Below are 26,802 nucleotides of genomic sequence, written 5' to 3'. Positions count from 1 at the left end.
CGTGATCTGCTGTTATGCTACTATGCTACTGACCATTGGGGGAGCGATAGCAAGCAAGAGAGTTAGATATCGAGAGTCATTGATAGATAGATAGATAGATGGATGGATGGATGGACGGTAAGGCAAGCATCTGATTGACAGTGGTCCGTGATCTGCTGTTATGCTACTATGCTACTGACCATTGGGGGAGCGATAGCAAGCAAGAGAGTTAGATATCGAGAGTCATTGATAGATAGATAGATGGATGGATGGATGGACGGCAAGGCAAGCATCTGATTGACAGTGGTCCGTGATCTGCTGTTATGCTACTATGCTACTGACCATTGGGGGAGCGATAGCAAGCAAGAGAGTTAGATATCAAGAGTCATAGATAGATAGATAGATAGATGGATGGATGGACGGCAAGGCAAGCATCTGATTGACAGTGGTCCGTGATCTGCAGTTATGCTACTATGCTACTGACCATTGGGGGAGCGATAGCAAGCAAGAGAGTTTGATATCGAGAGTCATAGATAGATAGATAGATAGATGGATGGATGGATGGACGGCAAGGCAAGCATCTGATTGACAGTGGTCCGTGATCTGCTGTTATGCTACTATGCTACTGACCATTGGGGGAGCAATAATAAGCAAGAGAGTTAGATATCAAGAGTCATAGATAGATAGATAGATAGATGGATGGATGGCAAGGCAAGCATCTGATTGACAGTGGTCCGTGATCTGCTGTTATGCTACTATGCTACTGACCATTGGGGGAGCGATAGCAAGCAAGAGAGTTAGATATCGAGAGTCATTGATAGATAGATAGATAGATGGATGGATGGATGGACGGCAAGGCAAGCATCTGATTGACAGTGGTCCGTGATCTGCTGTTATGCTACTATGCTACTGACCATTGGGGGAGCGATAGCAAGCAAGAGAGTTAGATATCGAGAGTCATAAATAGATAGATAGATAGATGGATGGATGGACGGCAAGGCAAGCATCTGATTGACAGTGTTCCGTGATCTGCTGTTATGCTACTATGCTACTGACCATTGGGGGAGCGATAGCAAGCAAGAGAGTTAGATATCAAGAGTCATAGATAGATAGATAGATAGATGGATGGACGGCAAGGCAAGCATCTGATTGACAGTGGTCCGTGATCTGCTGTTATGCTACTATGCTACTGACCATTGGGGGAGCGATAGCAAGCAAGAGAGTTAGATATCGAGAGTCATTGATAGATAGATAGATAGATGGATGGATGGATGGACGGCAAGGCAAGCATCTGATTGACAGTGGTCCGTGATCTGCTGTTATGCTACTATGCTACTGACCATTGGGGGAGCGATAGCAAGCAAGAGAGTTAGATATCAAGAGTTATAGATAGATAGATAGATAGATAGATAGATAGATAGATGGATGGACGGCAAGGCTAGCATCTGATTGACAGTGGTCCGTGATCTGCTGTTATGCTACTATGCTACTGACCATTGGGGGAGCGATAGCAAGCAAGAGAGTTAGATATCGAGAGTCATTGATAGATAGATAGATAGATGGATGGATGGATGGACGGCAAGGCAAGCATCTGATTGACAGTGGTCCGTGATCTGCTGTTATGCTACTATGCTACTGACCATTGAGGGAGCGATAGCAAGCAAGAGAGTTAGATATCAAGAGTCATAGATAGATAGATAGATAGATAGATAGATGGATGGATGGACGGCAAGGCAAGCATCTGATTGACAGTGGTCCGTGATCTGCTGTTATGCTACTATGCTACTGACCAATGGGGGAGCGATAGCAAGCAAGAGAGTTAGATATCAAGAGTCATAGATAGATAGATAGATAGATGGATGGACGGCAAGGCAAGCATCTGATTGACAGTGGTCCGTGATCTGCTGTTATGCTACTATGCTACTGACCATTGGGGGAGCGATAGCAAGCAAGAGAGTTAGATATCGAGAGTCATAGATAGATAGATAGATAGATGGATGGATGGACGGCAAGGCAAGCATCTGATTGACAGTGGTCCGTGATCTGCTGTTATGCTACTATGCTACTGACCATTGGGGGAGCGATAGCAAGCAAGAGAGGATATCGAGAGTCATAGATAGATAGATAGATAGATAGATGGATGGATGGACGGCAAGGCAAGCATCTGATTGACAGTGGTCCGTGATCTGCTGTTATGCTACTATGCTACTGACCATTGGGGGAGCGATAGCAAGCAAGAGAGTTAGATATCGAGAGTCATTGATAGATAGATAGATAGATGGATGGATGGATGGACGGTAAGGCAAGCATCTGATTGACAGTGGTCCGTGATCTGCTGTTATGCTACTATGCTACTGACCATTGGGGGAGCGATAGCAAGCAAGAGAGTTAGATATCGAGAGTCATTGATAGATAGATAGATGGATGGATGGATGGACGGCAAGGCAAGCATCTGATTGACAGTGGTCCGTGATCTGCTGTTATGCTACTATGCTACTGACCATTGGGGGAGCGATAGCAAGCAAGAGAGTTAGATATCGAGAGTCATAGATAGATAGATAGATAGATGGATGGATGGACGGCAAGGCAAGCATCTGATTGACAGTGGTCCGTGATCTGCTGTTATGCTACAATGCTACTGACCATTGGGGGAGCAATAGCAAGCAAGAGAGTTAGATATCAAGAGTCATAGATAGATAGATAGATAGATGGATGGATGGACGGCAAGGCAAGCATCTGATTGACAGTGGTCCGTGATCTGCAGTTATGCTACTATGCTACTGACCATTGGGGGAGCGATAGCAAGCAAGAGAGTTAGATATCGAGAGTCATAGATAGATAGATAGATAGATGGATGGATGGATGGACGGCAAGGCAAGCATCTGATTGACAGTCATCCGTGATCTGCTGTTATGCTACTATGCTACTGACCATTGGGGGAGCAATAATAAGCAAGAGAGTTAGATATCAAGAGTCATAGATAGATAGATAGATAGATGGATGGATGGCAAGGCAAGCATCTGATTGACAGTGGTCCGTGATCTGCTGTTATGCTACTATGCTACTGACCATTGGGGGAGCGATAGCAAGCAAGAGAGTTAGATATCGAGAGTCATTGATAGATAGATAGATAGATGGATGGATGGATGGACGGCAAGGCAAGCATCTGATTGACAGTGGTCCGTGATCTGCTGTTATGCTACTATGCTACTGACCATTGGGGGAGCGATAGCAAGCAAGAGAGTTAGATATCGAGAGTCATAAATAGATAGATAGATAGATGGATGGATGGACGGCAAGGCAAGCATCTGATTGACAGTGTTCCGTGATCTGCTGTTATGCTACTATGCTACTGACCATTGGGGGAGCGATAGCAAGCAAGAGAGTTAGATATCAAGAGTCATAGATAGATAGATAGATAGATGGATGGACGGCAAGGCAAGCATCTGATTGACAGTGGTCCGTGATCTGCTGTTATGCTACTATGCTACTGACCATTGGGGGAGCGATAGCAAGCAAGAGAGTTAGATATCGAGAGTCATTGATAGATAGATAGATAGATGGATGGATGGATGGACGGCAAGGCAAGCATCTGATTGACAGTGGTCCGTGATCTGCTGTTATGCTACTATGCTACTGACCATTGGGGGAGCGATAGCAAGCAAGAGAGTTAGATATCAAGAGTCATAGATAGATAGATAGATAGATAGATGGATGGATGGACGGCAAGGCAAGCATCTGATTGACAGTGGTCCGTGATCTGCTGTTATGCTACTATGCTACTGACCAATGGGGGAGCGATAGCAAGCAAGAGAGTTAGATATCAAGAGTCATAGATAGATAGATAGATAGATGGATGGACGGCAAGGCAAGCATCTGATTGACAGTGGTCCGTGATCTGCTGTTATGCTACTATGCTACTGACCATTGGGGGAGCGATAGCAAGCAAGAGAGTTAGATATCGAGAGTCATAGATAGATAGATAGATAGATGGATGGATGAATGGACGGTAAGGCAAGCATCTGATTGACAGTGGTCCGTGATCTGCTGTTATGCTACTATGCTACTGACCATTGGGGGAGCGATAGCAAGCAAGAGAGTTAGATATCGAGAGTCATTGATAGATAGATAGATGGATGGATGGATGGACGGCAAGGCAAGCATCTGATTGACAGTGGTCCGTGATCTGCTGTTATGCTACTATGCTACTGACCATTGGGGGAGCGATAGCAAGCAAGAGAGTTAGATATCGAGAGTCATAGATAGATAGATAGATAGATGGATGGATGGACGGCAAGGCAAGCATCTGATTGACAGTGGTCCGTGATCTGCTGTTATGCTACAATGCTACTGACCATTGGGGGAGCGATAGCAAGCAAGAGAGTTAGATATCAAGAGTCATAGATAGATAGATAGATAGATGGATGGATGGACGGCAAGGCAAGCATCTGATTGACAGTGGTCCGTGATCTGCAGTTATGCTACTATGCTACTGACCATTGGGGGAGCGATAGCAAGCAAGAGAGTTAGATATCGAGAGTCATAGATAGATAGATAGATAGATGGATGGATGGATGGACGGCAAGGCAAGCATCTGATTGACAGTGGTCCGTGATCTGCAGTTATGCTACTATGCTACTGACCATTGGGGGAGCGATAGCAAGCAAGAGAGTTAGATATCGAGAGTCATAGATAGATAGATAGATAGATGGATGGATGGATGGACGGCAAGGCAAGCATCTGATTGACAGTGGTCCGTGATCTGCTGTTATGCTACTATGCTACTGACCATTGGGGGAGCAATAATAAGCAAGAGAGTTAGATATCAAGAGTCATAGATAGATAGATAGATAGATAGATGGATGGATGGCAAGGCAAGCATCTGATTGACAGTGGTCCGTGATCTGCTGTTATGCTACTATGCTACTGACCATTGGGGGAGCGATAGCAAGCAAGAGAGTTAGATATCGAGAGTCATTGATAGATAGATAGATAGATGGATGGATGGATGGACGGCAAGGCAAGCATCTGATTGACAGTGGTCCGTGATCTGCTGTTATGCTACTATGCTACTGACCATTGGGGGAGCGATAGCAAGCAAGAGAGTTAGATATCAAGAGTCATAGATAGATAGATAGATAGATGGATGGACGGCAAGGCAAGCATCTGATTGACAGTGGTCCGTGATCTGCTGTTATGCTACTATGTTACTGACCATTGGGGGAGCGATAGCAAGCAAGAGAGTTAGATATCGAGAGTCATAGATAGATAGATAGATAGATAGATGGATGGACGGCAAGGCAAGCATCTGATTGACAGTGGTCCGTGATCTGCTGTTATGCTACTATGCTACTGACCATTGGGGGAGCGATAGCAAGCAAGAGAGGATATCGAGAGTCATAGATAGATAGATAGATAGATGGATGGATGGACGGCAAGGCAAGCATCTGATTGACAGTGGTCCGTGATCTGCTGTTATGCTACTATGCTACTGACCATTGGGGGAGCGATAGCAAGCAAGAGAGTTAGATATCGAGAGTCATAGATAGATAGATAGATAGATGGATGGATGGACGGCAAGGCAAGCATCTGATTGACAGTGGTCCGTGATCTGCTGTTATGCTACAATGCTACTGACCATTGGGGGAGCGATAGCAAGCAAGAGAGTTAGATATCAAGAGTCATAGATAGATAGATAGATAGATGGATGGATGGACGGCAAGGCAAGCATCTGATTGACAGTGGTCCGTGATCTGCAGTTATGCTACTATGCTACTGACCATTGGGGGAGCGATAGCAAGCAAGAGAGTTAGATATCGAGAGTCATAGATAGATAGATAGATAGATGGATGGATGGATGGACGGCAAGGCAAGCATCTGATTGACAGTGGTCCGTGATCTGCAGTTATGCTACTATGCTACTGACCATTGGGGGAGCGATAGCAAGCAAGAGAGTTAGATATCGAGAGTCATAGATAGATAGATAGATAGATGGATGGATGGATGGACGGCAAGGCAAGCATCTGATTGACAGTGGTCCGTGATCTGCTGTTATGCTACTATGCTACTGACCATTGGGGGAGCAATAATAAGCAAGAGAGTTAGATATCAAGAGTCATAGATAGATAGATAGATAGATGGATGGATGGCAAGGCAAGCATCTGATTGACAGTGGTCCGTGATCTGCTGTTATGCTACTATGCTACTGACCATTGGGGGAGCGATAGCAAGCAAGAGAGTTAGATATCGAGAGTCATTGATAGATAGATAGATAGATGGATGGATGGATGGACGGCAAGGCAAGCATCTGATTGACAGTGGTCCGTGATCTGCTGTTATGCTACTATGCTACTGACCATTGGGGGAGCGATAGCAAGCAAGAGAGTTAGATATCGAGAGTCATAGATAGATAGATAGATAGATGGATGGACGGCAAGGCAAGCATCTGATTGACAGTGGTCCGTGATCTGCTGTTATGCTACTATGTTACTGACCATTGGGGGAGCGATAGCAAGCAAGAGAGTTAGATATCGAGAGTCATAGATAGATAGATAGATAGATAGATGGATGGACGGCAAGGCAAGCATCTGATTGACAGTGGTCCGTGATCTGCTGTTATGCTACTATGCTACTGACCATTGGGGGAGCGATAGCAAGCAAGAGAGGATATCGAGAGTCATAGATAGATAGATAGATAGATGGATGGATGGACGGCAAGGCAAGCATCTGATTGACAGTGGTCCGTGATCTGCTGTTATGCTACTATGCTACTGACCATTGGGGGAGCGATAGCAAGCAAGAGAGTTAGATATCGAGAGTCATAGATAGATAGTTAGATTGATGGATGGATGGATGGACGGTAAGGCAAGCATCTGATTGACAGTGGTCCGTGATCTGTTGTTATGCTACTATGCTACTGACCATTGGGGGAGCGATAGCAAGCAAGAGAGTTAGATATCGAGAGTCATTGATAGATAGATAGATGGATGGATGGATGGACGGCAAGGCAAGCATCTGATTGACAGTGGTCCGTGATCTGCTGTTATGCTACAATGCTACTGACCATTGGGGGAGCGATAGCAAGCAAGAGAGTTAGATATCAAGAGTCATAGATAGATAGATAGATAGATGGATGGATGGACGGCAAGGCAAGCATCTGATTGACAGTGGTCCGTGATCTGCAGTTATGCTACTATGCTACTGACCATTGGGGGAGCGATAGCAAGCAAGAGAGTTAGATATCGAGAGTCATAGATAGATAGATAGATAGATGGATGGATGGATGGACGGCAAGGCAAGCATCTGATTGACAGTGGTCCGTGATCTGCTGTTATGCTACTATGCTACTGACCATTGGGGGAGCAATAATAAGCAAGAGAGTTAGATATCAAGAGTCATAGATAGATAGATAGATAGATGGATGGATGGCAAGGCAAGCATCTGATTGACAGTGGTCCGTGATCTGCTGTTATGCTACTATGCTACTGACCATTGGGGGAGCGATAGCAAGCAAGAGAGTTAGATATCGAGAGTCATTGATAGATAGATAGATAGATGGATGGATGGATGGACGGCAAGGCAAGCATCTGATTGACAGTGGTCCGTGATCTGCTGTTATGCTACTATGCTACTGACCATTGGGGGAGCGATAGCAAGCAAGAGAGTTAGATATCGAGAGTCATAAATAGATAGATAGATAGATGGATGGATGGACGGCAAGGCAAGCATCTGATTGACAGTGGTCCGTGATCTGCTGTTATGCTACTATGCTACTGACCATTGGGGGAGCGATAGCAAGCAAGAGAGTTAGATATCGAGAGTCATAGATAGATGGATAGATAGATGGATAGATAGATAGATAGATAGATAGATAGATAGATGGATGGACGGCAAGGCAAGCATCTGATTGACAGTGGTCCGTGATCTGATGTTATGCTACTATGCTACTGACCATTGGGGGAGCGATAGCAAGCAAGAGAGTTAGATATCGAGAGTCATAGATAGATAGATAGATAGATAGATAGATAGATAGATAGATAGATAGATGGATGGATGGACGGCAAGGCAAGCATCTGATTGACAGTGGTCCGTGATCTGATGTTATGCTACTATGCTACTGACCATTGGGGGAGCGATAGCAAGCAAGAGAGTTAGATATCGAGAGTCATACATAGATAGATAGATAGATGGATGGATGGACGGCAAGGCAAGCATCTGATTGACTGTGGTCCATGATCTGCTGATATGCTACTATTCTACTGACCATTGGGGTAGCGATAGCAAGCAAGAGAGTTAGATATCAAGAGTCATAGATAGATAGATTGATGGATGGATGGATGGACGGCAAGGCAAGCATCTGATTGACAGTGGTCCGTGATCTGCTGTTATGCTACTATGCTACTGACCATTGGGGGAGCGATAGCAAGCAAGAGAGTTAGATATCGAGAGTCATAGATAGATAGATAGATGGATGGATGGATGGACGGCAAGGCAAGCATCTGATTGACAGTGGTTCGTGATTTGCTGTTATGCTACTATGCTACTGACCATTGGGGAAGCGATAGCAAGCAAGAGAGTTAGATATCGAGAGTCATAGATAGATAGATAGATAGATGGATGGATGGACGGCAAGGCAAGCATCTGATTGACAGTGGTCCGTGATCTGATGTTATGCTTCTATGCTACTGACCATTGGGGGAGCGATAGCAAGCAAGAGAGTTAGATATCGAGAGTCATAGATAGATAGATAGATAGATGGATGGATGGACGGCAAGGCAAGCATCTGATTGACAGTGGTCCATGATCTGCTGATATGCTACTATTCTACTGACCATTGGGGTAGCGATAGCAAGCAAGAGAGTTAGATATCAAGAGTCATAGATAGATAGATAGATGGATGGATGGATGGACGGCAAGGCAAGCATCTGATTGACAGTGGTCCGTGATCTGATGTTATGCTACTATGCTACTGACCATTGGGGGAGCGATAGCAAGCAGGAGAGTTAGATATCGAGAGTCATAGACAGATAGATAGATAGATGGATGGATGGACGGCAAGGCAAGCATCTGATTGACAGTGGTCCGTGATCTGCTGTTATGCTACTATGCTACTGACCATTGAGGGAGCGATAGCAAGCAAGAGAATTAGATATCGAGAGTCATAGATAGATATATAGATGGATGGACGGCAAGGCAAGCATCTGATTGACAGTGGTCCGTGATCTGCTGTTATGCTACTATGCTACTGACCATTGGGGGAGCGATAGCAAGCAAGAGAGTTAGATATCGAGAGTCATAGATAGATAGATAGATAGATGGATGGATGGATGGACGGCAAGGCAAGCATCTGATTGACAGTGGTCCGTGATCTGCTGTTATGTTACAATGCTACTGACCATTGGGGGAGCGATACCAAGCAAGAGAGTTAGATATCGAGAGTCATAGATAGATAGATAGATAGATAGATGGATGGATGGACGGCAAGGCAAGCATCTGATTGACAGTGGTCCATGTTCTGCTGTTATGCTACAATGATACTGACCATTGGGGGAGCGATACCAAGCAAGAGAGTTAGATATCGAGAGTCATAGATAGATGGATGGATGGATGGACGGCAAGGCAAGCATCTGATTGACAGTGGTCCGTGATCTGCTGTTATGCTACAATGCTACTGACCATTGGGGGAGCGATAGCAAGCAAGAGAGTTAGATATCAAGAGTCATAGATAGATAGATAGATAGATGGATGGATGGACGGCAAGGCAAGCATCTGATTGACAGTGGTCCGTGATCTGCAGTTATGCTACTATGCTACTGACCATTGGGGGAGCGATAGCAAGCAAGAGAGTTAGATATCGAGAGTCATAGATAGATAGATAGATAGATGGATGGATGGATGGACGGCAAGGCAAGCATCTGATTGACAGTGGTCCGTGATCTGCAGTTATGCTACTATGCTACTGACCATTGGGGGAGCGATAGCAAGCAAGAGAGTTAGATATCGAGAGTCATAGATAGATAGATAGATAGATGGATGGATGGATGGACGGCAAGGCAAGCATCTGATTGACAGTGGTCCGTGATTTGCTGTTATGCTACTATGCTACTGACCATTGGGGGAGCAATAATAAGCAAGAGAGTTAGATATCAAGAGTCATAGATAGATAGATTGATGGATGGATGGATGGACGGCAAGGCAAGCATCTGATTGACAGTGGTCCGTGATCTGCTGTTATGCTACTATGCTACTGACCATTGGGGGAGCGATAGCAAGCAAGAGAGTTAGATATCGAGAGTCATAGATAGATAGATAGATAGATGGATGGATGGACGGCAAGGCAAGCATCTGATTGACAGTGGTCCGTGATTTGATGTTATGCTACTATGCTACTGACCATTGGGGAAGCGATAGCAAGCAAGAGAGTTAGATATCGAGAGTCATAGATAGATAGATAGATAGATGGATGGATGGACGGCAAGGCAAGCATCTGATTGACAGTGGTCCGTGATCTGATGTTATGCTACTATGCTACTGACCATTGGGGGAGCGATAGCAAGCAAGAGAGTTAGATATCGAGAGTCATAGATAGATAGATAGATAGATGGATGGATGGACGGCAAGGCAAGCATCTGATTGACTGTGGTCCATGATCTGCTGATATGCTACTATTCTACTGACCATTGGGGTAGCGATAGCAAGCAAGAGAGTTAGATATCAAGAGTCATAGATAGATAGATAGATGGATAGATGGATGGACGGCAAGGCAAGCATCTGATTGACAGTGGTCCGTGATCTGATGTTATGCTACTATGCTACTGACCATTGGGGGAGCGATAGCAAGCAGGAGAGATAGATATCGAGAGTCATAGACAGATAGATAGATAGATGGATGGATGGACGGCAAGGCAAGCATCTGATTGACAGTGGTCCGTGATCTGCTGTTATGCTACTATGCTACTGACCATTGAGGGAGCGATAGCAAGCAAGAGAATTAGATATCGAGAGTCATAGATAGATATATAGATGGATGGACGGCAAGGCAAGCATCTGATTGACAGTGGTCCGTGATCTGCTGTTATGCTACTATGCTACTGACCATTGGGGGAGCGATAGCAAGCAAGAGAGTTAGATATCGAGAGTCATAGATAGATACATAGATAGATGGATGGATGGATGGACGGCAAGGCAAGCATCTGATTGACAGTGGTCCATGTTCTGCTGTTATGCTACAATGATACTGACCATTGGGGGAGCGATACCAAGCAAGAGAGTTAGATATCGAGAGTCATAGATAGATGGATGGATGGATGGACGGCAAGGCAAGCATCTGATTTACAGTGGTCCGTGATCTGCTGTTATGCTACTATGCTACTAAACATTGGGGAACGATAGCATGCAAGAGAGTTAGATATCGAGAGTCATAGCTAGATAGATAGATAGATGGATGGATGGACGGCAAGGCAAGCATCTGATTGACAGTGGTCTGTGATCTGCTGTTATGCTACTATGCTACTGACCATTGAGGGAGCGATAGCAAGCAAGAGAATTAGATATCGAGAGTCATCGATAGATATATAGATGGATGGACGGCAAGGCAAGCATCTGATTGACAGTGGTCCGTGATCTGCTGTTATGCTACTATGCTACTGACCATTGGGGGAGCGATAGCAAGCAAGAGAGTTAGATAGCGAGAGTCATAGATAGATAGATAGATAGATAGATGGATGGATGGACGGCAAGGCAAGCATCTGATTGACAGTGGTCCGTGAACTGCTGTTATGCTACTATGCTACTGACCATTGGGGGAGCGATAGCAAGCAAGAGAGTTAGATATCGAGAGTCATAGATAGATAGATAGATAGATAGATGGATGGATGGATGGATGGCAAGGCAAGCATCTGATTGACAGTGGTCCGTGATCTGCTGTTATGCTACTATGCTACTGACCATTGGGGGAGCGATAGCAAGCAAGAGAGTTATATATCAAGAGTCATAGATAGACAGATAGATAGATAGATAGATGGATGGATGGATGGATGGACGGCAAGGCAAGCACCTGATTGACAGCGGTCCGTGATCTGCTGTTATGCTACTATCAGCAGCAGCAGCGGCAGATTTGGCGCCGAGGCTTAGTTGGTTAAAGCGCCTGTCTAGTAAACAGGAGGTCCTGGGTTCAAATCCCAGCGGTGCCTTGGTTTATGTTGGCCTAGGCAATGGAAAGGAAGTTTCTAAACGCTCGATACATTTTTGCAAGATGGACGTCCGCAGCAAGCAGCTTAAGGTTACTGTAGCCGCAGTCTGGCAAGCTGACCGCCAGAAGTAGAAACAATAACAAGGGGCGGGGGGAAAAGTGGGCCGTCCCTGGGTGGGTTCGAACCACCATCCTTTCGGTTAACAGCCAAACGCGCTGACCGATTGCGCCACAGAGACAGACGGAGGTGTTGCGGTTGCTGCAGTCGTGCAGTTCCTTCACAGTTGCCAGAAATCATTTCCAGCACACGATTTTCTTTGTCGTTGAATGCAACATACGTGACCATTGGGGGAGCGATAGCAAGCAAGAGAGTTAGATATCGAGAGTCATAGATAGATAGATAGATAGATGGATGGATGGATGGACGGCAAGGCAAGCATCTGATTGCAAGATAGGCTTATCGTAAAGCCATCAGAGGACGTAATGAACCGGAAAGCCAACTGGACAGACGCCGGTTTGTAAAGATGAACCAGAACCCAAAGGACACGCGCTACGGCCAACATCCAATTCCCATTGCCGCCCCTGGACAGTCGCAACAGGGAGCTTGTTGCTCCCGTCAACCTTACGTTTTCACCTCTGTGTGCTTCCTTTGTTGCAGCCTGCATCCAGATTTTGTTTTGTTTTGTTTTGTTTTGTTTTGTTTTGTTTTGTTTTGTTTTGTTTTGTTTTGTTTTGTTTTGTTTTGTTTTGTTTTGTTTTGTTTTGTTTTGTTTTGTGCCATACACCTGAGTGTAGGCACTGGGGAATGGGAGAGTCCTGGCACCGTGGCTTAGTTGGTCAAAGCGCCTGTCTTGTAAACAGGAAACCCTGGGTTCGACTCCCAGCAGTGCCTTGGTTTATGTTGGCCTAGGCAATAGAAAGGAAGTTTCTAAACGCTCAATACATTTTTGCAAGATGGCCGTCCGCAGCAAGCAGCTTAAGGTTACTGTAGCCGCAGTCTGGCAAGCTGACTGCCAGAAGTAGAAACAATAACAAGGGGCGGGGGGAAAAGTGGGCCGTCCCTGGGTGGATTCGAACCACCATCCTTTCGGTTAACAGCCAAACGCGCTGACCGATTGCGCCACAGAGACAGACAGAGGTGTTGTGTTTGCTGCAGTCGTGCAGTTCCTTCACAGTTGCCAAAAATCATTTCCAGCACACGATTTTCTTTGTCGTTGAATGCAACATACGTGACCATTGGGGGAGCGATAGCAAGCAAGAGAGTTAGATAACAAGAGTCATAGATAGATAGATAGATAGATGGATGGACGGCAAGGCAAGCATCTGATTGACAGTGGTCCATGATCTGCTGTTATGCTACTATGCTACTGACCATTGGGGGAGCGATAGCAAGCAAGAGAGTTAGATATCGAGAGTCATTGATAGATAGATAGATAGATAGATGGATGGATGGACGGCAAGGCAAGCATCTGATTGACAGTGGTCCGTGATCTGCTGTTATGCTACTATGCTACTGACCATTGGGGGAGCGATAGCAAGCAAGAGAGTTAGATATCGAGAGTCATAGATAGATAGATAGATAGATAGATGGATGGACGGCAAGGCAAGCATCTGATTGACAGTGGTCCGTGATCTGCTGATTTGCTACTATGCTACTGACCATTGGGGGAGCGATAGCAAGCAAGAGAGTTAGATATCGAGTCATTAATTGATAGATAGATAGATGGATGGATGGACAGCAAGGCAAGCATCTGATTGACAGTGGTCCGTGATCTGCTGTTATGCTACAATGCTACTGACCATTGGGGGAGCGATAGCAAGCAAGAGAGTTAGATATCAAGAGTCATAGATAGATAGATAGATTGATGGATGGATGGACGGCAAGGCAAGCATCTGATTGACAGTGGTCCGTGATCTGCTGTTATGCTACTATGCTACTGACCATTGGGGGAGCGATAGCAAGCAAGAGAGTTAGATATCGAGAGTCATAGATAGATAGATAGATAGATGGATGGACGGCAAGGCAAGCATCTGATTGACTGTGGTCCGTGATCTGCTGTTATGCTACTATGCTACTGACCATTGGGGGAGCGATAGCAAGCAAGAGAGTTAGATATCGAGAGTCATTGATAGATAGATAGATAGATGGATGGATGGATGGACGGCAAGGCAAGCATCTGATTGACAGTGGTCCGTGATCTGCTGTTATGCTACTATGCAACTGACCATTGGGGGAGAGATAGCAAGCAAGAGAGTTAGATATCAAGAGTCATAGATAGATAGATGGATGGATGGACGGCAAGGCAAGCATCTGATTGACAGTGGTCCGTGATCTGCTGTTATGCTACTATGCTACTGACCATTGGGGGAGCGATAGCAAGCAAGAGAGTTAGATATCGAGAGTCATAGATAGATAGATAGATAGATGGATGGATGGACGGCAAGGCAAGCATCTGATTGACAGTGGTCCGTGATCTGCTGTTATGCTACTATGCTACTGACCATTGGGGGAGCGATAGCAAGCAAGAGAGTTAGATATCAAGAGTCATAGATAGATAGATAGATAGATGGATGGACGGCAAGGCAAGCATCTGATTGACAGTGGTCCGTGATCTGCTGTTATGCTACTATGCTACTGACCATTGGGGGAGCGATAGCAAGCAAGAGAGTTAGATATCGAGAGTCATAGATAGATAGATAGATAGATGGATGGACGGCAAGGCAAGCATCTGATTGACAGTGGTCCGTGATCTGCTGTTATGCTACTATGCTACTGACCATTGGGGGAGCGATAGCAAGCAAGAGAGTTAGATATCGAGAGTCATAGATAGATAGATAGATAGATGGATGGATGGACGGCAAGGCAAGCATCTGATTGACAGTGGTCCGTGATCTGCTGTTATGCTACAATGCTAATGACCATTGGGGGAGCGATAGCAAGCAAGAGAGTTAGATATCAAGAGTCATAGATAGATAGATAGATAGATGGATGGATGGACGGCAAGGCAAGCATCTGATTGACAGTGGTCCGTGATCTGCTGTTATGCTACTATGCTACTGACCATTGGGGGAGCGATAGCAAGCAAGAGAGTTAGATATCAAGAGTCATAGATAGATAGATAGATGGATGGATGGACGGCAAGGCAAGCATCTGATTGACAGTGGTCCGTGATCTGCTGTTATGCTACTATGCTACTGACCATTGGGGGAGCGATAGCAAGCAAGAGAGTTAGATATCGAGAGTCATAGATAGATAGATAGATAGATGGATGGACGGCAAGGCAAGCATCTGATTGACAGTGGTCCGTGATCTGCTGTTATGCTACTATGCTACTGACCATTGGGGGAGCGATAGCAAGCAAGAGAGTTAGATATCGAGAGTCATAGATAGATAGATAGATAGATGGATGGATGGACGGCAAGGCAAGCATCTGATTGACAGTGGTCCGTGATCTGCTGTTATGCTACAATGCTAATGACCATTGGGGGAGTGATAGCAAGCAAGAGAGTTAGATATCAAGAGTCATAGATAGATAGATAGATAGATGGATGGATGGACGGCAAGGCAAGCATCTGATTGACAGTGGTCCGTGATCTGCTGTTATGCTACTATGCTACTGACCATTGGGGGAGCGATAGCAAACAAGAGAGTTAGATATCAAGAGTCATAGATAGATAGATAGATAGATGGATGGATGGACGGCAAGGCAAGCATCTGATTGACAGTGGTCCGTGATCTGCTGTTATGCTACAATGCTACTGACCATTGGGGGAGCGATAGCAAGCAAGAGAGTTAGATATCAAGAGTCATAGATAGATAGATAGATAGATGGATGGATGGACGGCAAGGCAAGCATCTCTCTTGACAGTGGTCCGTGATCTGCTGTTATGCTACTATGCTACTGACCATTGGGGGAGCGATAGCAAGCAAGAGAGTTAGATATCAAGAGTCATAGATAGATAGATAGATAGATGGATGGATGGACGGCAAGGCAAGCATCTGATTGACAGTGGTCCGTAATCTGCTGTTATGCTACTATGCTACTGACCATTGGGGGAGCGATAGCAAGCAAGAGAGTTAGATATCAAGAGTCATAGATAGATAGATGGATGGATGGATGGACGGCAAGGCAAGCATCTGATTGACAGTGGTCCGTGATCTGCTGTTATGCTACTATGCTACTGACCATTGGGGGAGCGATAGCAAGCAAGAGAGTTAGATATCGAGAGTCATTGATAGATAGATAGATAGATGGATGGATGGATGGACGGCAAGGCAAGCATCTGATTGACAGTGGTCCGTGATCTGCTGTTATGCTACTATGCAACTGACCATTGGGGGAGCGATAGCAAGCAAGAGAGTTAGATATCAAGAGTCATAGATAGATAGATGGATGGATGGACGGCAAGGCAAGCATCTGATTGACAGTGGTCCGTGATCTGCTGTTATGCTACTATGCTACTGACCATTGGGGGAGCGATAGCAAGCAAGAGAGTTAGATATCAAGAGTCATAGATAGATAGATGGATGGATGGATGGACGGCAAGGCAAGCATCTGATTGACAGTGGTCCGTGATCTGCTGTTATGCTACTATGCTACTGACCATTGGGGGAGCGATAGCAAGCAAGAGAGTTAGATATCGAGAGTCATTGATAGATAGATAGATAGATGGATGGATGGATGGACGGCAAGGCAAGCATCTGATTGACAGTGGTCCGTGATCTGCTGTTATGCTACTATGCAACTGACCATTGGGGGAGCGAAAGCAAGCAAGAGAGTTAGATATCTAGAGTCATAGATAGATAGATGGATGGATGGACGGCAAGGCAAGCATCTGATTGACAGTGGTCCGTGATCTGCTGTTATGCTACTATGCTACTGACCATTGGGGGAGCGATAGAAAGCAAGAGAGTTAGATATCGAGAGTCATAGATAGATAGATAGATAGATGGATGGACGGCAAGGCAAGCATCTGATTGACAGTGGTCCGTGATCTGCTGTTATGCTACTATGCTACTGACCATTGGGGGAGCGATAGCAAGCAAGAGAGTTAGATATCGAGAGTCATAGATAGATAGATAGATAGATGGATGGATGGACGGCAAGGCAAGCATCTGATTGACAGTGGTCCGTGATCTGCTGTTATGCTACTATGCTACTGACCATTGGGGGAGCGATAGCAAGCAAGAGAGTTAGATATCAAGAGTCATAGATAGATAGATAGATGGATGGATGGACGGCAAGGCAAGCATCTGATTGACAGTGGTCCGTGATCTGCTGTTATGCTACTATGCTACTGACCATTGGGGGAGCGATAGCAAGCAAGAGAGTTAGATATCGAGAGTCATAGATAGATAGATAGATAGATGGATGGACGGCAAGGCAAGCATCTGATTGACAGTGGTCCGTGATCTGCTGTTATGCTACTATGCTACTGACCATTGAGTGAGCGATAGCAAGCAAGAGAATTAGATATCGAGAGTCATAGATAGATATATAGATGGATGGACGGCAAGGCAAGCATCTGATTGACAGTGGTCCGTGATCTGCTGTTATGCTACTATGCTACTGACCATTGGGGGAGCGATAGCAAGCAAGAGAGTTAGATATCGAGAGTCATAGATAGATAGATAGATAGATAGATGGATGGATGGATGGACGGCAAGGCAAGCATCTGATTGACAGTGGTCCGTGATCTGCTGTTATGCTACAATGCTACTGACCATTGGGGGAGCGATACCAAGCAAGAGAGTTAGATATCGAGAGTCATAGATAGATAGATAGATAGATAGATGGATGGATGGACGGCAAGGCAAGCATCTGATTGACAGTGGTCCATGTTCTGCTGTTATGCTACAATGATACTGACCATTGGGGGAGCGATACCAAGCAAGAGAGTTAGATATCGAGAGTCATAGATAGATGGATGGATGGATGGACGGCAAGGCAAGCATCTGATTTACAGTGGTCCGTGATCTGCTGTTATGCTACTATGCAACTGACCATTGGGGAACGATAGCATGCAAGAGAGTTAGATATCGAGAGTCATAGCTAGATAGATAGATAGATGGATGGATGGACGGCAAGGCAAGCATCTGATTGACAGTGGTCTGTGATCTGCTGTTATGCTACTATGCTACTGACCATTGAGGGAGCGATAGCAAGCAAGAGAATTAGATATCGAGAGTCATCGATAGATATATAGATGGATGGACGGCAAGGCAAGCATCTGATTGACAGTGGTCTGTGATCTGCTGTTATGCTACTATGCTACTGACCATTGGGGGAGCGATAGCAAGCAAGAGAGTTAGATAGCGAGAGTCATAGATAGATAGATAGATAGATAGATGGATGGATGGACGGCAAGGCAAGCATCTGATTGACAGTGGTCCGTGAACTGCTGTTATGCTACTATGCTACTGACCATTGGGGGAGCGATAGCAAGCAAGAGAGTTAGATATCGAGAGTCATAGATAGATAGATAGATAGATGGATGGATGGATGGATGGCAAGGCAAGCATCTGATTGACAGTGGTCCGTGATCTGCTGTTATGCTACTATGCTACTGACCATTGGGGGAGCGATAGCAAGCAAGAGAGTTATATATCAAGAGTCATAGATAGACAGATAGATAGATAGATAGATAGATGGATGGATGCATGGATGGACGGCAAGGCAAGCACCTGATTGACAGCGGTCCGTGATCTGCTGTTATGCTACTATCAGCAGCAGCAGCGGCAGATTTGGTGCCGAGGCTTAGTTGGTTAAAGCGCCTGTCTAGTAAACAGGAGGTCCTGGGTTCAAATCCCAGCGGTGCCTTGGTTTATGTTGGCCTAGGCAATGGAAAGGAAGTTTCTAAACGCTCGATACATTTTTGCAAGATGGCCGTCCGCAGCAAGCAGCATAAGGTTACTGTAGCCACAGTCTGGCAAGCTGACCGCCAGAAGTAGAAACAATAACAAGGGGCGGGGGGAAAAGTGGGCCGTCCCTGGGTGGGTTCGAACCACCATCCTTTCGGTTAACAGCCGAACGCGCTGACCGATTGCGCCACAGAGACAGACGGAGGTGTTGCGGTTGCTGCAGTCGTGCAGTTCCTTCACAGTTGCCAGAAATCATTTCCAGCACACGATTTTCTTTGTCGTTGAATGCAACATACGTGACCATTGGGGGAGCGATAGCAAGCAAGAGAGTTAGATATCGAGAGTCATAGATAGATAGATAGATAGATGGATGGATGGATGGACGGCAAGGCAAGCATCTGATTGCAAGATAGGCTTATCGTAAAGCCATCAGAGGACGTAATGAACCGGAAAGCCAACTGGACAGACGCCGGTTTGTAAAGATGAACCAGAACCCAAAGGACACGCGCTACGGCCAACATCCAATTCCCATTGCCGCCCCTGGACAGTCGCAACAGGGAGCTTGTTGCTCCCGTCAACCTTACGTTTTCACCTCTGTGTGCTTCCTTTGTTGCAGCCTGCATCCAGATTTTGTTAAGTTTTGTTTTGTTTTGTTTTGTTTTGTTTTGTTTTGTTTTGTTTTGTTTTGTTTTGTTTTGTTTTGTTTTGTTTTGTTTTGTTTTGTTTTGTTTTGTTTTGTTTTGTGCCATACACCTGAGTGTAGGCACTGGGGAATGGGAGAGTCCTGGCACCGTGGCTTATTTGGTCAAAGCGCCTGTCTTGTAAACAGGAAACCCTGGGTTCGACTCCCAGCAGTGCCTTGGTTTATGTTGGCCTAGGCAATAGAAAGGAAGTTTCTAAACGCTCAATACATTTTTGCAAGATGGCCGTCCGCAGCAAGCAGCTTAAGGTTACTGTAGCCGCAGTCTGGCAAGCTGACTGCCAGAAGTAGAAACAATAACAAGGGGCGGGGGGAAAAGTGGGCCGTCCCTGGGTGGATTCGAACCACCATCCTTTCGGTTAACAGCCAAACGCGCTGACCGATTGCGCCACAGAGACAGACAGAGGTGTTGTGTTTGCTGCAGTCGTGCAGTTCCTTCACAGTTGCCAAAAATCATTTCCAGCACACGATTTTCTTTGTCGTTGAATGCAACATACGTGACCATTGGGGGAGCGATAGCAAGCAAGAGAGTTAGATAACAAGAGTCATAGATAGATAGATAGATAGATGGATGGACGGCAAGGCAAGCATCTGATTGACAGTGGTCCATGATCTGCTGTTATGCTACTATGCTACTGACCATTGGGGGAGCGATAGCAAGCAAGAGAGTTAGATATCGAGAGTCATTGATAGATAGATAGATAGATAGATGGATGGATGGACGGCAAGGCAAGCATCTGATTGACAGTGGTCCGTGATCTGCTGTTATGCTACTATGCTACTGACCATTGGGGGAGCGATAGCAAGCAAGAGAGTTAGATATCGAGAGTCATAGATAGATAGATAGATAGATAGATGGATGGACGGCAAGGCAAGCATCTGATTGACAGTGGTCCGTGATCTGCTGATTTGCTACTATGCTACTGACCATTGGGGGAGCGATAGCAAGCAAGAGAGGTAGATATCGAGAGTCATAGATTGATAGATAGATAGATGGATGGATGGACGGCAAGGCAAGCATCTGATTGACAGTGGTCCGTGATCTGCTGTTATGCTACAATGCTACTGACCATTGGGGGAGCGATAGCAAGCAAGAGAGTTAGATATCAAGAGTCATAGATAGATAGATAGATTGATGGATGGATGGACGGCAAGGCAAGCATCTGATTGACAGTGGTCCGTGATCTGCTGTTATGCTACTATGCTACTGACCATTGGGGGAGCGATAGCAAGCAAGAGAGTTAGATATCGAGAGTCATAGATAGATAGATAGATAGATGGATGGATGGACGGCAAGGCAAGCATCTGATTGACAGTGGTCCGTGATCTGCTGTTATGCTACTATGCTACTGACCATTGGGGGAGCGATAGCAAGCAAGAGAGTTAGATATCAAGAGTCATAGATAGATAGATGGATGGATGGATGGACGGCAAGGCAAGCATCTGATTGACAGTGGTCCGTGATCTGCTGTTATGCTACTATGCTACTGACCATTGGGGGAGCGATAGCAAGCAAGAGAGTTAGATATCGAGAGTCATTGATAGATAGATAGATAGATGGATGGATGGATGGACGGCAAGGCAAGAATCTGATTGACAGTGGTCCGTGATCTGCTGTTATGCTACTATGCAACTGACCATTGGGGGAGCGATAGCAAGCAAGAGAGTTAGATATCAAGAGTCATAGATAGATAGATGGATGGATGGACGGCAAGGCAAGCATCTGATTGACAGTGGTCCGTGATCTGCTGATTTGCTACTATGCTACTGACCATTGGGGGAGCGATAGCAAGCAAGAGAGTTATATATCAAGAGTCATAGATAGACAGATAGATAGATAGATAGATGGATGGATGGATGGATGGACGGCAAGGCAAGCATCTGATTGACAGTGGTCCGTGATCTGCTGTTATGCTACTATGCTACTGACCATTGGGGGAGCGATAGCAAGCAAGAGAGTTAGATATCGAGAGTCATAGATAGATAGATAGATAGATGGATGGACGGCAAGGCAAGCATCTGATTGACAGTGGTCCGTGATCTGCTGTTATGCTACTATGCTACTGACCATTGGGGGAGCGATAGCAAGCAAGAGAGTTAGATATCGAGAGTCATAGATAGATAGATAGATAGATGGATGGATGGACGGCAAGGCAAGCATCTGATTGACAGTGGTCTGTGATCTGCTGTTATGCTACTATGCTACTGACCATTGGGGGAGCGATAGCAAGCAAGAGAGTTAGATATCGAGAGTCATAGATAGATAGATAGATAGATGGATGGATGGACGGCAAGGCAAGCATCTGATTGACAGTGGTCCGTGATCTGCTGTTATGCTACTATGCTACTGACCATTGGGGGAGCGATAGCAAGCAAGAGAGTTAGATATCGAGAGTCATAGATAGATAGATAGATAGATGGATGGACGGCAAGGCAAGCATCTGATTGACAGTGGTCCGTGATCTGCTGTTATGCTACTATGCTACTGACCATTGGGGGAGCGATAGCAAGCAAGAGAGTTAGATATCGAGAGTCATAGATAGATAGATAGATAGATGGATGGATGGACGGCAAGGCAAGCATCTGATTGACAGTGGTCCGTGATCTGCTGTTATGCTACTATGCTACTGACCATTGGGGGAGCGATAGCAAGCAAGAGAGTTAGATATCGAGAGTCATAGATAGATAGATAGATAGATGGATGGATGGACGGCAAGGCAAGCATCTGATTGACAGTGGTCCGTGATCTGCTGTTATGCTACAATGCTAATGACCATTGGGGGAGCGATAGCAAGCAAGAGAGTTAGATATCAAGAGTCATAGATAGATAGATAGATAGATGGATGGATGGACGGCAAGGCAAGCATCTGATTGACAGTGGTCCGTGATCTGCTGTTATGCTACTATGCTACTGACCATTGGGGGAGCGATAGCAAACAAGAGAGTTAGATATCAAGAGTCATAGATAGATAGATAGATAGATGGATGGATGGACGGCAAGGCAAGCATCTGATTGACAGTGGTCCGTGATCTGCTGTTATGCTACAATGCTACTGACCATTGGGGGAGCGATAGCAAGCAAGAGAGTTAGATATCAAGAGTCATAGATAGATAGATAGATAGATGGATGGATGGACGGCAAGGCAAGCATCTCTCTTGACAGTGGTCCGTGATCTGCTGTTATGCTACTATGCTACTGACCATTGGGGGAGCGATAGCAAGCAAGAGAGTTAGATATCAAGAGTCATAGATAGATAGATAGATAGATGGATGGATGGACGGCAAGGCAAGCATCTGATTGACAGTGGTCCGTAATCTGCTGTTATGCTACTATGCTACTGACCATTGGGGGAGCGATAGCAAGCAAGAGAGTTAGATATCAAGAGTCATAGATAGATAGATGGATGGATGGATGGACGGCAAGGCAAGCATCTGATTGACAGTGGTCCGTGATCTGCTGTTATGCTACTATGCTACTGACCATTGGGGGAGCGATAGCAAGCAAGAGAGTTAGATATCGAGAGTCATTGATAGATAGATAGATAGATGGATGGATGGATGGACGGCAAGGCAAGCATCTGATTGACAGTGGTCCGTGATCTGCTGTTATGCTACTATGCAACTGACCATTGGGGGAGCGATAGCAAGCAAGAGAGTTAGATATCAAGAGTCATAGATAGATACATGGATGGATGGACGGCAAGGCAAGCATCTGATTGACAGTGGTCCGTGATCTGCTGTTATGCTACTATGCTACTGACCATTGGGGGAGCGATAGCAAGCAAGAGAGTTAGATATCAAGAGTCATAGATAGATAGATGGATGGATGGATGGACGGCAAGGCAAGCATCTGATTGACAGTGGTCCGTGATCTGCTGTTATGCTACTATGCTACTGACCATTGGGGGAGCGATAGCAAGCAAGAGAGTTAGATATCGAGAGTCATTGATAGATAGATAGATAGATGGATGGATGGATGGACGGCAAGGCAAGCATCTGATTGACAGTGGTCCGTGATCTGCTGTTATGCTACTATGCAACTGACCATTGGGGGAGCGATAGCAAGCAAGAGAGTTAGATATCAAGAGTCATAGATAGATAGATGGATGGATGGACGGCAAGGCAAGCATCTGATTGACAGTGGTCCGTGATCTGCTGTTATGCTACTATGCTACTGACCATTGGGGGAGCGATAGAAAGCAAGAGAGTTAGATATCGAGAGTCATAGATAGATAGATAGATAGATGGATGGACGGCAAGGCAAGCATCTGATTGACAGTGGTCCGTGATCTGCTGTTATGCTACTATGCTACTGACCATTGGGGGAGCGATAGCAAGCAAGAGAGTTAGATATCGAGAGTCATAGATAGATAGATAGATAGATGGATGGATGGACGGCAAGGCAAGCATCTGATTGACAGTGGTCCGTGATCTGCTGTTATGCTACTATGCTACTGACCATTGGGGGAGCGATAGCAAGCAAGAGAGTTAGATATCAAGAGTCATAGATAGATAGATAGATGGATGGATGGACGGCAAGGCAAGCATCTGATTGACAGTGGTCCGTGATCTGCTGTTATGCTACTATGCTACTGACCATTGGGGGAGCGATAGCAAGCAAGAGAGTTAGATATCGAGAGTCATAGATAGATAGATAGATAGATGGATGGACGGCAAGGCAAGCATCTGATTGACAGTGGTCCGTGATCTGCTGTTATGCTACTATGCTACTGACCATTGGGGGAGCGATAGCAAGCAAGAGAGTTAGATATCGAGAGTCATAGATAGATAGATAGATAGATGGATGGATGGACGGCAAGGCAAGCATCTGATTGACAGTGGTCCGTGATCTGCTGTTATGCTACAATGCTAATGACCATTGGGGGAGCAATAGCAAGCAAGAGAGTTAGATATCAAGAGTCATAGATAGATAGATAGATAGATGGATGGATGAACGGCAAGGCAAGCATCTCTCTTGACAGTGGTCCGTGATTTGCTGTTATGCTACTATGCTACTGACCATTGGGGGAGCGATAGCAAGCAAGAGAGTTAGATATCAAGAGTCATAGATAGATAGATAGATAGATGGATGGATGGACGGCAAGGCAAGCATCTGATTGACAGTGGTCCGTGATCTGCTGTTATGCTACAATGCTACTTACCATTGGGGGAGCGATAGCAAGCAAGAGAGTTAGATATCAAGAGTCATAGATAGATAGATAGATAGATGGATGGATGGACGGCAAGGCAAGCATCTGATTGACAGTGGTCCGTAATCTGCTGTTATGCTACTATGCTACTGACCATTGGGGGAGTGATAGCAAGCAAGAGAGTTAGATATCAAGAGTCATAGATAGATAGATGGATGGATGGATGGACGGCAAGGCAAGCATCTGATTGACAGTGGTCCGTGATCTGCTGTTATGCTACTATGCTACTGACCATTGGGGGAGCGATAGCAAGCAAGAGAGTTAGATATCGAGAGTCATTGATAGATAGATAGATAGATGGATGGATGGATGGACGGCAAGGCAAGCATCTGATTGACAGTGGTCCGTGATCTGCTGTTATGCTACTATGCAACTGACCATTGGGGGAGCGATAGCAAGCAAGAGAGTTAGATATCAAGAGTCATAGATAGATAGATGGATGGATGGACGGCAAGGCAAGCATCTGATTGACAGTGGTCCGTGATCTGCTGTTATGCTACTATGCTACTGACCATTGGGGGAGCGATAGAAAGCAAGAGAGTTAGATATCGAGAGTCATAGATAGATAGATAGATAGATGGATGGACGGCAAGGCAAGCATCTGATTGACAGTGGTCCGTGATCTGCTGTTATGCTACTATGCTACTGACCATTGGGGGAGCGATAGCAAGCAAGAGAGTTAGATATCGAGAGTCATAGATAGATAGATAGATAGATGGATGGATGGACGGCAAGGCAAGCATCTGATTGACAGTGGTCCGTGATCTGCTGTTATGCTACTATGCTACTGACCATTGGGGGAGCGATAGCAAGCAAGAGAGTTAGATATCAAGAGTCATAGATAGATAGATAGATGGATGGATGGACGGCAAGGCAAGCATCTGATTGACAGTGGTCCGTGATCTGCTGTTATGCTACTATGCTACTGACCATTGGGGGAGCGATAGCAAGCAAGAGAGTTAGATATCGAGAGTCATAGATAGATAGATAGATAGATGGATGGACGGCAAGGCAAGCATCTGATTGACAGTGGTCCGTGATCTGCTGTTATGCTACTATGCTACTGACCATTGGGGGAGCGATAGCAAGCAAGAGAGTTAGATATCGAGAGTCATAGATAGATAGATAGATAGATGGATGGATGGACGGCAAGGCAAGCATCTGATTGACAGTGGTCCGTGATCTGCTGTTATGCTACAATGCTAATGACCATTGGGGGAGCAATAGCAAGCAAGAGAGTTAGATATCAAGAGTCATAGATAGATAGATAGATAGATGGATGGATGAACGGCAAGGCAAGCATCTCTCTTGACAGTGGTCCGTGATTTGCTGTTATGCTACTATGCTACTGACCATTGGGGGAGCGATAGCAAGCAAGAGAGTTAGATATCAAGAGTCATAGATAGATAGATAGATAGATGGATGGATGGACGGCAAGGCAAGCATCTGATTGACAGTGGTCCGTGATCTGCTGTTATGCTACAATGCTACTTACCATTGGGGGAGCGATAGCAAGCAAGAGAGTTAGATATCAAGAGTCATAGATAGATAGATAGATAGATGGATGGATGGACGGCAAGGCAAGCATCTGATTGACAGTGGTCCGTAATCTGCTGTTATGCTACTATGCTACTGACCATTGGGGGAGTGATAGCAAGCAAGAGAGTTAGATATCAAGAGTCATAGATAGATAGATGGATGGATGGATGGACGGCAAGGCAAGCATCTGATTGACAGTGGTCCGTGATCTGCTGTTATGCTACTATGCTACTGACCATTGGGGGAGCGATAGCAAGCAAGAGAGTTAGATATCGAGAGTCATTGATAGATAGATAGATAGATGGATGGATGGATGGACGGC

General features: G+C 45.5%; 8 non-coding genes across 8 annotated transcripts; 4 read left to right on the top strand and 4 right to left on the bottom strand.

Annotated features, from left to right (window-relative positions):
- Positions 1–12,096: 12,096 nt before the first annotated feature.
- On the top strand, positions 12,097–12,170 carry trnat-agu (transfer RNA threonine (anticodon AGU)). Its single transcript has one exon. It is a non-coding gene; the product is annotated as a tRNA-Thr (tRNA).
- A 164-nt stretch (positions 12,171–12,334) lies between these two features.
- trnan-guu (transfer RNA asparagine (anticodon GUU)) lies at positions 12,335–12,408 on the bottom strand. Its single transcript has one exon. It is a non-coding gene; the product is annotated as a tRNA-Asn (tRNA).
- Positions 12,409–12,987: 579 nt separating this feature from the next.
- On the top strand, positions 12,988–13,061 carry trnat-ugu (transfer RNA threonine (anticodon UGU)). The gene has a single exon. It is a non-coding gene; the product is annotated as a tRNA-Thr (tRNA).
- Positions 13,062–13,225: 164 nt separating this feature from the next.
- On the bottom strand, positions 13,226–13,299 carry trnan-guu (transfer RNA asparagine (anticodon GUU)). Its single transcript has one exon. It is a non-coding gene; the product is annotated as a tRNA-Asn (tRNA).
- A 5,617-nt stretch (positions 13,300–18,916) lies between these two features.
- trnat-agu (transfer RNA threonine (anticodon AGU)) lies at positions 18,917–18,990 on the top strand. Its single transcript has one exon. It is a non-coding gene; the product is annotated as a tRNA-Thr (tRNA).
- Positions 18,991–19,154: 164 nt separating this feature from the next.
- Positions 19,155–19,228, bottom strand: trnan-guu (transfer RNA asparagine (anticodon GUU)). Its single transcript has one exon. It is a non-coding gene; the product is annotated as a tRNA-Asn (tRNA).
- A 589-nt stretch (positions 19,229–19,817) lies between these two features.
- trnat-ugu (transfer RNA threonine (anticodon UGU)) lies at positions 19,818–19,891 on the top strand. Its single transcript has one exon. It is a non-coding gene; the product is annotated as a tRNA-Thr (tRNA).
- A 164-nt stretch (positions 19,892–20,055) lies between these two features.
- On the bottom strand, positions 20,056–20,129 carry trnan-guu (transfer RNA asparagine (anticodon GUU)). Its single transcript has one exon. It is a non-coding gene; the product is annotated as a tRNA-Asn (tRNA).
- Between the last annotated feature and the right edge of the window lie 6,673 nt (positions 20,130–26,802).

This window comes from Amia ocellicauda, chromosome 2 (assembly GCF_036373705.1).
Source record: "Amia ocellicauda isolate fAmiCal2 chromosome 2, fAmiCal2.hap1, whole genome shotgun sequence".
NCBI classification, from domain to species: Eukaryota; Metazoa; Chordata; class Actinopteri; order Amiiformes; family Amiidae; genus Amia; species Amia ocellicauda.
The sequence above is the reverse complement of the archived record's forward strand: the minus strand, read 5'-3'. Positions and strand labels throughout refer to the sequence as shown.